The sequence below is a fragment of the Macaca thibetana genome, chromosome 3 (assembly GCF_024542745.1).
Source record: "Macaca thibetana thibetana isolate TM-01 chromosome 3, ASM2454274v1, whole genome shotgun sequence".
Lineage (NCBI taxonomy): Eukaryota > Metazoa > Chordata > Mammalia > Primates > Cercopithecidae > Macaca > Macaca thibetana.
In genome coordinates, this window is record NC_065580.1 from 97,402,058 (window position 1) to 97,414,371 (window position 12,314).

At 38.9% G+C, this 12,314-nt stretch overlaps 1 pseudogene; it reads left to right on the forward strand.

Moving 5' to 3' along the window:
* Positions 1 to 8,871: 8,871 nt before the first annotated feature.
* On the forward strand, positions 8,872 to 11,845 carry LOC126950867 (60S ribosomal protein L7a-like; annotated as a pseudogene).
* The last annotated feature ends 469 nt before the right edge of the window (positions 11,846 to 12,314 follow it).

The following is a 12,314-nucleotide window of genomic DNA, read 5'->3' on the forward strand; positions in this document are numbered from 1 at the left end:
TGCAGTGGTGCTTCTTCCTCCATAATCTCCCTGCTGAAAGATTAAAGTATTTTCAGTAGTGTAGCCTTCAATACATATGACAACATTCATGAGTGTGTTGATCTAATATATACTAAGATATTATTTCTAAAAACATATGATTCTAATTTTCTTTAATGACATATAATTATAATATTAGGTCACATATTATGGGTCTGGCCAGAGGCATGGAATCATGCTACTGTTGCTTCTACTACCACTAATTCTCTACTCTATAGAGATATTTTTATGCTTTGTATGTCATTCTGTCACATGAAGTGTGTTGTAATGAGTGTATTTATGAGTCTAGCCATTGGGAGTGGAAACTGATGTATTATGTAGCCTTGCACCTCATGTGCAGCTGAATTATTATGCAGATCTTAACAGCCAAGAAGTCTGTGATCAGAGAAAAAAAGAATTTCAAAACATAAACTACGTTCCTGGCACTAGCTTCGAATACTGGACATTCATAACCCACAAATGCCCAGACTATAAATTTGCAAGTTGCATTAATATGGCAGTAAAAGTCACTTTTCTGAAAGCTGCACTTGTAAAATATTTATAAATTCACATGGTTGTTCCTGGCAAATAACTACATCTGTCAGCTCTGTCTTTTTGCTCCCAAAGCAGCAGGGTTGGTGTCCTGTGTAATTCACAATATGTTCATAAAAAAATATTTTGAAAAATCAAGATAGAAGATATTTTATTCTAGGGGGCAATATATCTGCTCCTCCAATGGTATGGTGTTACTATTTGATTTCCTGAGATCTTTTCTCATCAAGGCTTTTTCTCTGAACAAGTTTTCACTTTATTGGACTTATCTAGTTTCCAAATTAGCAAGCCAAGTCCTGTGGGGTTGTCTTTAAAATCTCACATTAATATGTACAACACAGGCCGGGCATGGTGGCTCACGCCTGTAATGCCAGCACTTTGGGAGGCTGAGGCAGGCAGATCGCCTGAAGTCAAGAGTTCGAGATCAACCTGGTCAACATGCTGAAACCCCGACTCTACTAAAAATACAAAAATTTGCCAGGGGTGGTGGTGGGCGCCTGTAATCCCAGCTACTTGAGAGACTGAAGTGGGAGAATCGCTTGAATTCGGGAGGCAGAGGTTGCAGTAAGCGGAGATGGCGCTACTGCAGTCCAGCCTGGGCAACAGAGTGAGACTCGGTCTCAAAAAAAAAAAAAGATAAAAAAAGTACAACACAGTGGCGTTTTTCCTTCCCAAGTCAATATGTATATATCAATGTCACATGGTAAAGGAATTTTCTATGTATATAATCTCCCTATAGTGTTTAGGAGATGCTTCATATAAGAGACCTTTTAGATAGACCTGTCTAGATTTTTTTAAGACGGGAAAAAAAATTAAAAGACATCAGATTATATTTTCATATAGATGTATGCCATACAGATGTAGTCCACTATTTCTAGTGGGGAGAAAGCCCCCCAGAATCATACCTACTAACATACTGAGTACTTGACAACAAAATATGCTGTTGTGTTTGTATTTGTATAATTTTTACTGCCACCTAGCTTTTCCTTCCCTCTCTCTCCATGAAAAAGGATTTAGGGGCTGGGCGTTGAGGCTCATGCCTGTAATCCCAGCACTTTGGGAAGCCAAGACAGTTGGATCACAAGGTCAGGAGATCGAGACCATCCTGGCTAACACGGCAAAACCCCATCTCTACTAAAAATACAAAAAATTAGCCAGGCGTGGTGGCGGGCGCCTGTAGTCACAGCTACTAGGGAGGCTGAGGCAGGAGAATGGTGTGAACCCGGGAGACTGAGCTTGCAATGAGCCGAGATCGCGCCACTGCACTCCAGCCTGGGCGACAGAGCAAGACTCCGTCTCAAAAAAAAAAAGAAAAAGGATTTAGGTTGTTTATAATGCAAACATAATTGTTATAAAGACAGAACAGTTAAAGGTGAGATCAGAGATATAAAACATCAGATAATATTAAAGTCCTTAAATTTGGGGAGGTAATTCATCCCTTTGAGAATCTGATGAAAACTTTGTGCTCTTTCCCCAGAAAATGCAAGTAAGTATATACACACAAACAAAACACATAATACACACTTTTGTATACAAACTCAGGCATTCAGAGACCACCAATACCATTCCACAGACCACCACAGAGGAAGGAGAAAGAAAATGTATATCAGGAAACTGGAATAAAATTATTAGTACCATTAAGCATGAAGTTCAGCTCTAACTTTTAGTCAATCCAGAAGGGAGAATTCAATGGGTTTCATAGATCTCAATGTTTAACAGAGAAATACACATCAGGTTTTTAGGAGATGTATTTTGAGAGGAATTTGTCAGGTGGATGAATCTTGGATTTATTTTATTCTTTTTAATTTTTTTTGAGATGGAGTCTTGCTCTGTCGCCCAGGCTGGAGTGCAGTGGCATGATCTCTGCTCACTGCAAGCTCCACCTCCTGGGTTCACGCCATTCTCCTGCCTCAGCCTCCTGAGTAGCTGGGATTACAGGCTCCTGCCACCACACCCAGCTAATTTTTGTATTTTTAGTAGAGATGAGGTTTCACCATCTTGGCCAGGCTGGTCTTGAACTCCTGACCTCGTGATCCACCTGCCTCGGCCTCCCAAAGTGCTGGGATTACAGGCATGAGCCACTGCGCCTGGCCTCAGATTTATTATTAAATACACAATGAACAATGTCTTTAACAGGAATTTTGCAAAAATGGAAAACTATTTTCACATGGCCATTTTTACATTGTTCCCTTAATAAATCCTGAGGATATTCTTAATAAGTGGTAATTTTTATCAGTAGTTATACCAACTAAGCCTAGATAATCTGGCTTCTGTATCTGACCTGACATAGCAACAAATGGTTTCCCTCTAGAGAAAGCTCCAGTATTCATAAGGTGCAATGTGCTTGCAGCAGCCTTCCTGGAACTACAACTAAGAAGCTGCAGCATCAGCAAGGCCTGAGAAATTGTATAGACTCACTAACCCACACATCTGGCAGGACTCATGTGTCAAAAAGGTGACTCTAAGCAAGACACCAAGAAATACATGAATGAATTTAAGAGGCAAAACTAAAAACTGTAAATAGGTTAGAGTGGGAATGAAGGTGTACCCTACTTGATTTCTGCTCACTGTGGAGAAGCCTATGGTTTATGCGCTGATCTTATTTTGTCCGTTAAAGCCCCTCCAATCAGGCATATCACCTGGGGATGGGAACACTGATTGCATACCAACTAGGAATAGAAGAATTCAAAGCTAAAGAAGGAAGAATCTAATTTCTGATTAAGAATATCATTAGACAGAAATTGACTGTCTAATTATGTTGATCCATCACATGCTATTCTGGTGATCAGCAGCCCAAATCATATACATATACTTTTTTTTTTTCCCAAAGAAATTGTCGTGTAATCTTTTTAAAAGCAGTATGAACTGATATCTTACCAAGCCAGAAGAACAAAATTTCTTTTTCAGATGCTTATGACAAAAGGACTTGGAATTATCTGTCTAAATAATGTCAAAATAGCCATTATTTCCTTCCACAAATGAAGGAACGGGATTGGGGATTAACTTTGTGGGATTCATTTAATTTTGCACTTGGCATAGTATATGGAAACAGTAAACAGTTTACAACATTTGAGCTTGGAGACTCTGGGTTGAATATTTAAACCATTGCTTGAGACATAATCAGTGGATAGAAAATTCTAAGAACGGCAGCCCTACTCCAGAACTTTCTAGTGGGTGACATCTGGGGTGAATTAAGTTTCTGTTCAGTCTCAGCTTTAGCTACAGATGTGGAGGTGTAAATGTGCTTTCCAGGAACTGCAGATTATATGATCATGATGTAGACTACTTTTATTAGGAGTTCAAGTACCACATTTCCAGAAATATAAAGAATGACAGCAAGGAAAAAAGCCTTTAGAGCTTAAATTACAACCACATCTAATGAACTCAGAGGTGTTTTTCACTTACTAGGGTATTGCTTTTCAACTCCTGTAGCTTAAATGAATCTAGTGATCGTAACAGTAAATATCATTTCCAAAGGTATCCCAAGAGGTATCATTAGTCACATATTACATCCTTTTCTAATTTGTACACTTTCCATGTTTCAGGGTTTCACAGGACTGCTGAAACCTCCAGAATTTCATGTTTCCCTCAGCAGTCTACAATAACCCTTAATCTGAATGACATGTATTATTTCCTCAGCAAACATGTGATGTGGGAAGCTTAGTAAAAGATTTATTATAAGAAAAGGCTCGATGTTTTATTTCCTCCCCTAATTGAATACATTATTGCTCTCTGTTTAGAAATGCTACGTTGATGTATTACACCTCAGAACAACTATGCACATGCCATCTGCAGCAGGAAGGTTTATTAGACTACAAATCAAGATACAGATGTTGGAGGGAAAGCTACGTATGCTAAGTCATAATACATTAAAGCACATTTTAAATCTATATGTCATGGTGGTCCAGCAGATTTTTATTTTTTTAAATTAGGTATTGGTACTTACGAAAATTCAGGAACTAGAAGCCCTCTCTTCATGTACACGATAGGTAAAGTCATAAGCTGCTGAGGTGATAGGTATAACCTTGTAGATGGGGAAAAGGACTAAGTAACTTCAAAAGAAAAAGCTCACATTCTTATTCCTTAGTACTAGTGAAAAGATCCACATTTAAAGTCAGCATTCTAAGCCAAATGAGCAGATAAGTCTTTTGGGAGTGTAAATGATCACATTTTTATTGATCTTTTTCACATATTTAGATTTTCATCAATTTACCAGAAGAGCATTTATTGAGTACCTGTTACTGGCTAGGTGACTCTAGGATGTGCTCTAGGATTTTATTAAAACAAGACTCAGTTATATTATTTTGATATAAGAGGAGTTGTTTATTTTTTCTTTCTTTCTCCAACTGTTCAAGTTCAGGCCCAATAATGGACAAACTGCCCCCAGAAAGTTTACAAGAATATATCAACTACTTCATTGGTTGAAAGAATTAGAGGAAACTTGGCCAGCACAGCTGAGAGGATTGCTTTCCTGAGATATGACGTGATTCTCCTCCATTAGACTCACAAAAATATAACTCAATTGTATCAATCTTAAACAAATAAAATCTAGGATGATCACATTTTCTAGAAGGATTAATGTTCTGTAGATCTATTGATCTTCTACATTCTTCTTAAAGTATCCAGGGTAATCATTAACAATACTTTGTTTTGATTTACTTGCCTGGTGTCTGAGGCTCTTCCAGCTCTCTACAATACATTTGCGCCTTATTCATCATGCTTATTCTGTAGATAAAGACAACACATTACTGGCATTTGTAATTGGGAGGCTTAAAATTTTTAAAAATAAAATTAGAGATAATCTAATTTTTAGATTAGGGTTAGATTTTTTTAAATAGGGTATAGAACTTCAAAAGATGGTGGTTTTCTCTTTCCCTGGAAATATTCAGAAAACAGTCTACCTTTGGTTGGGAAGCACAGGCAAGGGCAGCAATTCAAGAAACCACTGTAAAAATGCACATCTCACCCAGTAAAGGAGAGATCTTACTTCCTATTAAGCATAGTTAGATGGGTGATTATTATTAATCATATATCACATTTACATAACAATGAAATTTGGATGGCACTATCATACACTGTCTCATTTACCATATGAAGGAAGCATGTATTCATTCCTCAAATATTTTATGAATGCCTACTAGGTGCCAGACAGCATACTTTGTACTTGGAATGCAAAGGTGAGTAAGACAGATTCTCAGTGAGCTTACTTTCTAGTTGAGGAATACAATGTTATTAAATATAACGTGTTATAATACAGACATGATGAAGTCCTGAGGCTACATGGGGTTACTAGTATTTTAGCCTCATTTTACAGGAAAAAAAAAAACTGACCAAAAATATTGACAATATTATAGGGCAGTTTTAACAACTAAATGAGAGATCGTATTAAGTTACTTAGTACAATGACAGCCCATAGTAGGGAGTCCACAAATGTTATTATAAAGAGGTAGCATAGAGTAATAGTTTGGAGAATGGGTTCTGTATCAAACCTTTTGGCTTGGATCTTGGTTATGTCTTAGTTTGTGTGGCCTTGGGAAAGTTATATGATATATCTAGATCTCAGTTTCCCCAGGGCTAAATGAGAATAATAATCACAACCACTTCTCAGGGTTGTTGTTTTGAGAATCAAGTTGTCACACATGTTCAAAAGAAGTTATTCATGGTAAAGATCAACGTTGGGAGCAGGTTCAAAAACTATATCACACCAAACTTATAGTTAGCCTCTCATAAAATAGAAATATTGTGGCCCTGAAGAGTGAAATGTCCTTATTTTTACCATGGGGAGAACTCCCCAGCAACGAGTTCAAGCTAGGAGAAGGCAGCAAAGAATATTTGGCATCTTGAGGGTTAGAGAGAAAACTGGCCTGAAGAGAGAGGGCCAAAAAGAGAGGGAAAGCATGGACACCAGCAGGGGTTAGGGGAATGGGACTTGGGCAGAGGTTGGACTGAACAAAGCAGAGGGAAATGACTTTAAGAAGAGAGGAGGAATATACCATCCACACATCTCCTAGCACTAAATAAGGGATAATCTTTCCAATATATCCAATCTGTATTTTGCTAAGTGTGGGGTATTTATTTTTATTGGATAATGCCTCAAATGTTATAAACAGAGCTAAGTAAGAGCATTCAAAATAGCCCAATAATTATCTTTCATGGTGTCTGGTACCAACATGCTCTTTTCTCTCATTTAGATTCCCACAAAGAAATTGTTGGACATGAAAAAGAGGCAGATATTGGTTCATAGTATGTCTCATGATACTGAGAGAATTTTCAAGATTGCAATTTTTCATTTCATTTTTTTTTTTGAATGGCTGATTTAAATGTTCTTTCTGTACATAGTGGGACAGGAATTGTACAACTATTACTGCAATCCAATTTTAGAACATTTTCAGAGAATGAAGGCGTTTTAACCTGTGATTTAAATGCTACCAGTTTATGGATCTCTGTTCTTGTACCAGAGACAATCTGAAGATTCTCTCCAGAAGTAAACATCCTAAACAGCAATCATCAACATTAAAACATGAGCCTATTTTACTCTTTGAGTGGCTAGCTTCCTGTGAAAGAATATACATTGCCTCTCTTCTTTTGTTACCTTTCTGATAACATTGGCTATGCTGTAGGCCAATGTATTACATTAGAGAGCATTTTGAGGAAAAGGTTTCTTAAAGCTCCTTATATATATTACGATTTTCTGCTATACATCATTATTACTAAAATTATTCACAGCTAGTGTAGCATGTTTAGGCAAGCTCAGATACTTGGCAGTAAAACACAATTCTTTTAATAGCCTAGCTCCAATGGGTAACCCTTTGAAAAAGGCATTTATTGTTAGTTCTGTTAGCTATTGAAGCAGTCTTTGCATACTTCGATGCATAAGCATACAAATGGAAATTTTTATTTTAAGTTCTATGCTATACTTTGCATATGAAACAGAAGTTCTTTAACTATATTGTGGGAAATTAAAATGTACTTCCCCCTCTATAAAGAAAATTAATCTGAGAACAAGGGTCTACTTTGAGATTGCATAGAAAGGGCAAATATACACTCTGATATGCTGCTTAGTCCTGATCCCCACCCCACCTCATTCCAGTACCCTCATTAACAAGAAGCTGTCAAAGTACTTGAACATCATGAAATAAGAATGGTATTTCAATAACAGATCAAATGCTTAGAAATCCACACCTCAAACCAGGTTATTCTTTCATTTCTAAATCAATAAACTGGCAAAAACAAGACCATATTTGAGCTGGCAAAACCTCCTATGCACTTACATTCTGTGAAAACATAAGAGGAAAAAAGAATTCTTCCATATTCTTTACATGATTTTCCATGAAAGCACTCATTAAATGATGTTTACATATAATGATGACAGAGTGTAGATGGGTTTACTGCTTGGCATTGGAAGGGCAGTGCCCTGGAGTCTTCTTCCAGTTCAATCTTGAAAAAATAACAGTCCTTTTAGTTTTTAGTATACTAACTTGGCTCAAACCATACCATAAAGTACTTTTGTATGAAGGCTGCCATAAAAAAATCACTGCAGAATGCTCCACTGTCAGAGTCAGCACAAGTTAATGCAAGCAAGTTACGCATGTTAAAATAAACAGCAGAGAATTGGGTGTGAAAACAGTATTAACCAGGTGTGTCCATCTGCACACCATTATAACTTTAAAATATCTGCAGAACAAAGCCAGTTTTTGTCAAGGTCACTTACTGCTCAGAAAATGCTTTTCAGCTTCAACAGAAACATCCAAGAAACAAAATAAGGTTTTTAAAAAAATGATGCTCAAATAGGTGTGTTTCATTTTACATCACCTGTAAGAAACAGGGTTTCCATCTAACATGAGATTCCCATTCCTATTGCTCTGTAAAGGCACAGTTCTGATAAGTTCAAGGAGATGTTTGAAAAATGAATAATCACCTATATTATCATTTCTTTGAGAGCTAATGTGGCTTATATTGAAGGAAGTCGCCAGAAAGGCTTTTATTGGACAAGCTGTGTGCTTGTCCTCCAGAGAGCTGCCCCACAAAAATTCCTCAAAATATGAAAACTCTCCTATTAGCATTAAATTTCAGGTATTATATCTTCAGAAAGCCCTTGTTAAATATACATTTGCTGTCTATTGCAGTCTGTAAGGTTTAACACCATGTGCTAGATATTTAGATTAGCCCTCTCAATCTCCATTTTATTAGCCTTCTCTTTGGAGACATTAGATAGCTAAACACAGTTTTTCAGAGCACAGACTCTGAAAGTCAAGAATTGGCCTTGCCACTTAATAGTATGACTAGTCAGCTTATACTTACATGGTAGCCTTTCCAGAATACTCTGAGAAACACTATAAAGTGATAGGGATGCAGAAACTGAGCTTATTGGAAATGGAAGAACCAAATAGTAGACTGGTAGCTCCTAACCAGGGAAACAGAGAAGTCCACAGTTCCTGAGTGATTGTGGCCCCAGGCTAAGAAAGTTAACTTACAGTTTCTCCAGTATAAAATAAGGATAAAACTAATAGTATCCAAGTGCTCAGCACAGTGCCCAGTACACAGTAAGAGCCCAAAAGATGTTACCTATTTTTTTCTTAGGTCCTTAAGAGGTTCTGCCAGCTGAGAGAAAATGAAAAAGGGCAGGAGTGCCCAAAATATCGAAAAGAAAGAAGGCTAAGGGGAAGAAGGTGGCTCTGGCCCCTGCTGTCGTGAAGCAGCAGGAGGTTAAGAAAGTGGTGAATCCTCTGTTTGAGAAAAGGCCTAAGAATTTTGGCATTGGACAGGACATCCAGCCCAAAAGAGACCTCACTTGCTTCATGAAATGGTCCCACTATATCAGGTTGCAGCAGCAGTCATCCTCTATAAGCGGCTGAAAGTGCCTCCTGCAATTAACCAGTTCACCCAGGCCCTGCACCGCCAAACAGCTACTCAGTCGCTTAAGCTGGCCCACAACTACAGACCATAAAAGAGAAAGACAAAGCAAGTGAAGAAGCAGAGGCTGTTGGTCTGGGCTGAGAAGAAAGCTTCCAGCAAAGAAGACATCCCCACTAGGAGACCACTTGTCCTTCAAGCAGGAGTTAACACCGTCGCCACCTTGGTGGAGAACAAGAAGGCTCAACTGGAGGTGACTTCACATGATGTGGATCCCATCAAGCTGGTTGTCTTCTTGCCTCCCTGGTGTCATAAAATGGGGATCTCTTCCCCTGCATTATCAAGAGGCAGGCAAGACTGGGACATATAGTCCACAGGAAGACCTGGACCACTGTGGCCTTCACACAGGTGAACTCGGAAGACAAAGGAGCTTTGGCTAAGCTGGTGGAAGCTATCAGGACCAATTACAACAACAGATACGATGAGATCTGCCATCACTGGGGAGGCAATGTCCTGGGTCCCAAATCTGTGGCTCACATTGCCAAGCTTGAAAAGGCAAAGGCTAAAGAACTTGCACCAAACTGGGTTAAATGCACGCTGTTGAGTTTTCTGTACATAAAAATAATTAAAATAATACAAATTTTAAGAAAAAGAAAAAGCATAGGAGACCACCCACGGCAGTGGGCTATGCACTGGCTGAATAATCCTTTTTTTTATTATTTTGTTTTTTGAGATGGAGTCTTGCCTCTGTCACCCAGGCTGGAGTGCAGTGGCATGATCTCAGCTCACTGCAACCTCTACCTCCCGGGTTCAAGTGATTCTTCTGCCTCAGCTAGGACTACGGGATTAGAACGATTCTTCTGCCTCAGCTGGGATTACAGGCACCTGCCACCATGCCCTGCTAATTTTTGTATTTTTAGTAGTGACGGAGTTTCACCATGTTGGCCAGGCTGCTCTCGAACTCCTGGCCTCAAGTGATCTGCCCACCTCAGCCTCCCAAAAGAATCCTTCATCTTTAGTTTGCAGTGAGAAAGAACCACATAAGACTCTGCAATGGAGACACTGGAGTGCAAGATTAGCCAGGCACAACCTTCTAGTTTAATGTGCAGAGTTCTGTGAATCTTCTTGTACTAAGTTTTCAGGAGTCTCCCCACCCTGAATCTGGGTGTGCAGCCACTTTTTGATCCATTGGCACATAAGCCACACTGTGCCTAGTCTAAACAGGAATGTTTCTCTCTTCTTCCCTGGTAATAAAACTCCAATTTGTATTCAGGTTTTTGGCAGAGATCCCTTGATTTCAGGAAGGGTAGACCCCTACCTCAACAACAAGGAATGAGCTGAAATTGGTATAAATCAGTCATAGTAATTTCCTTTTCTTTCCTGAGGGATTCGCCAATGAGTGGGCACATGACTGAATCCTGGCCAAGGAGACAAAGGGAAAGTCCACTAGGGAAGGCTCTCTTCCTAATAAAAAGATAAGACTCCACAAGTAGAATGTCTCCACCTATCTTCCTTCTTGTTCTGAACACAGACATGGTGACTGGAGCCACAGTAGCTATATTCTGGCCAGGAAAATGACAAAGAAGCTGGCCCTGAAATCATTAGATTACTGAACTGACTCAGGCAACTGCCTACCTCCAGACTTCTTATTATGTAAGAAATATGAAGCTCGTTTGTTTAGGCCTGTACAGATGACTTTTCTATTTCTTGCAGTCAAATGCATTCTGATACTGTGCTTTGTCTACTTATTTCTTACCTCTGCCCTCTGACAGATGAGGCCCAACCCATTTTTCTTACTTGGCTTTATTTGAACAAAGATTCTAATAACCACAAGAAACCACTCTGTTGATCAACTCCTCTAGTATAAAAGGAAACAATCATGTTCTGTAATAAGTATTTTGTATCCAATTGGTTTATAAATTGAAAACACAAGTTAAGCAGAAAGATAAAATCAAATACGGTCTCTCCCCTACTTACTTCTCATCTCTCTCTCTCATTTAGTTCAAAGACACATAAAGTGATACCACTCCATCATTTTTGACAGAGCCACATGTGTAATGCAAAACATATGCTGAAGTTTTGTAATTACTTGGGTTCCTTGAGCAGAAGAGGGATGAGCTTATTGTATGTTCATGGTCTCTTCTCCTTCTGTGTCTCCTGCTACCGTATCAGGCTGATGCCCTGAGGATAACCGTTCCTCACTAGAGGTTTCTGCTACTGTGTCCTAAACATCAGATTAAACCCCTTGGATACTGACATTAACCTAAGCCCATTCATAGGCGCCTTACCTCTTCAAATGACAAATGTGAGCTGTTAGGCACCTCTTCACTTCAGGCCTCCTGTTTCCACCTTCTTTCCTTTTTCCTATTGACCCATGCAGGTGAGGCCTCAGGATGCAAAGCTCTCAGCTGGACCTGCCTAAAATACACCTTGATAAAACAAGACTTTAGAGGGATTATAATACCTTTACGGGGTAGTCCCTAAAAGTTGAAGAACACTGAAAATAAACCTTGTCTCTTTTATTTCTCCAGATGGCCAATACATAGATGAAAAGACAATCAACTATTATATATTAACTATCAGGGAAATGCAAATCAAGACCAAAGGAGACACCACTTTACACCCTCTAGGATGGCTATAATCTAAAAAGACCAATAACAAGTGTTGATGAGGAAGTAAACATATTGAAACCCTCATACATTGTTAGAGGGAATGTAAAATAGTGAAGCCACTTTAGAAAATGGCTTGGCAGTTCCTCAACATGTTAAACATAGAGTTACCACATGACCCAGCAAATCCACTCCTAGGTATTTACTCAACAGAAATGAGGCCAGGCACGGTGGCTCATGCCTATAATCCCAGCACTTTGGGAGGCTGAGGCGGGTGGATCA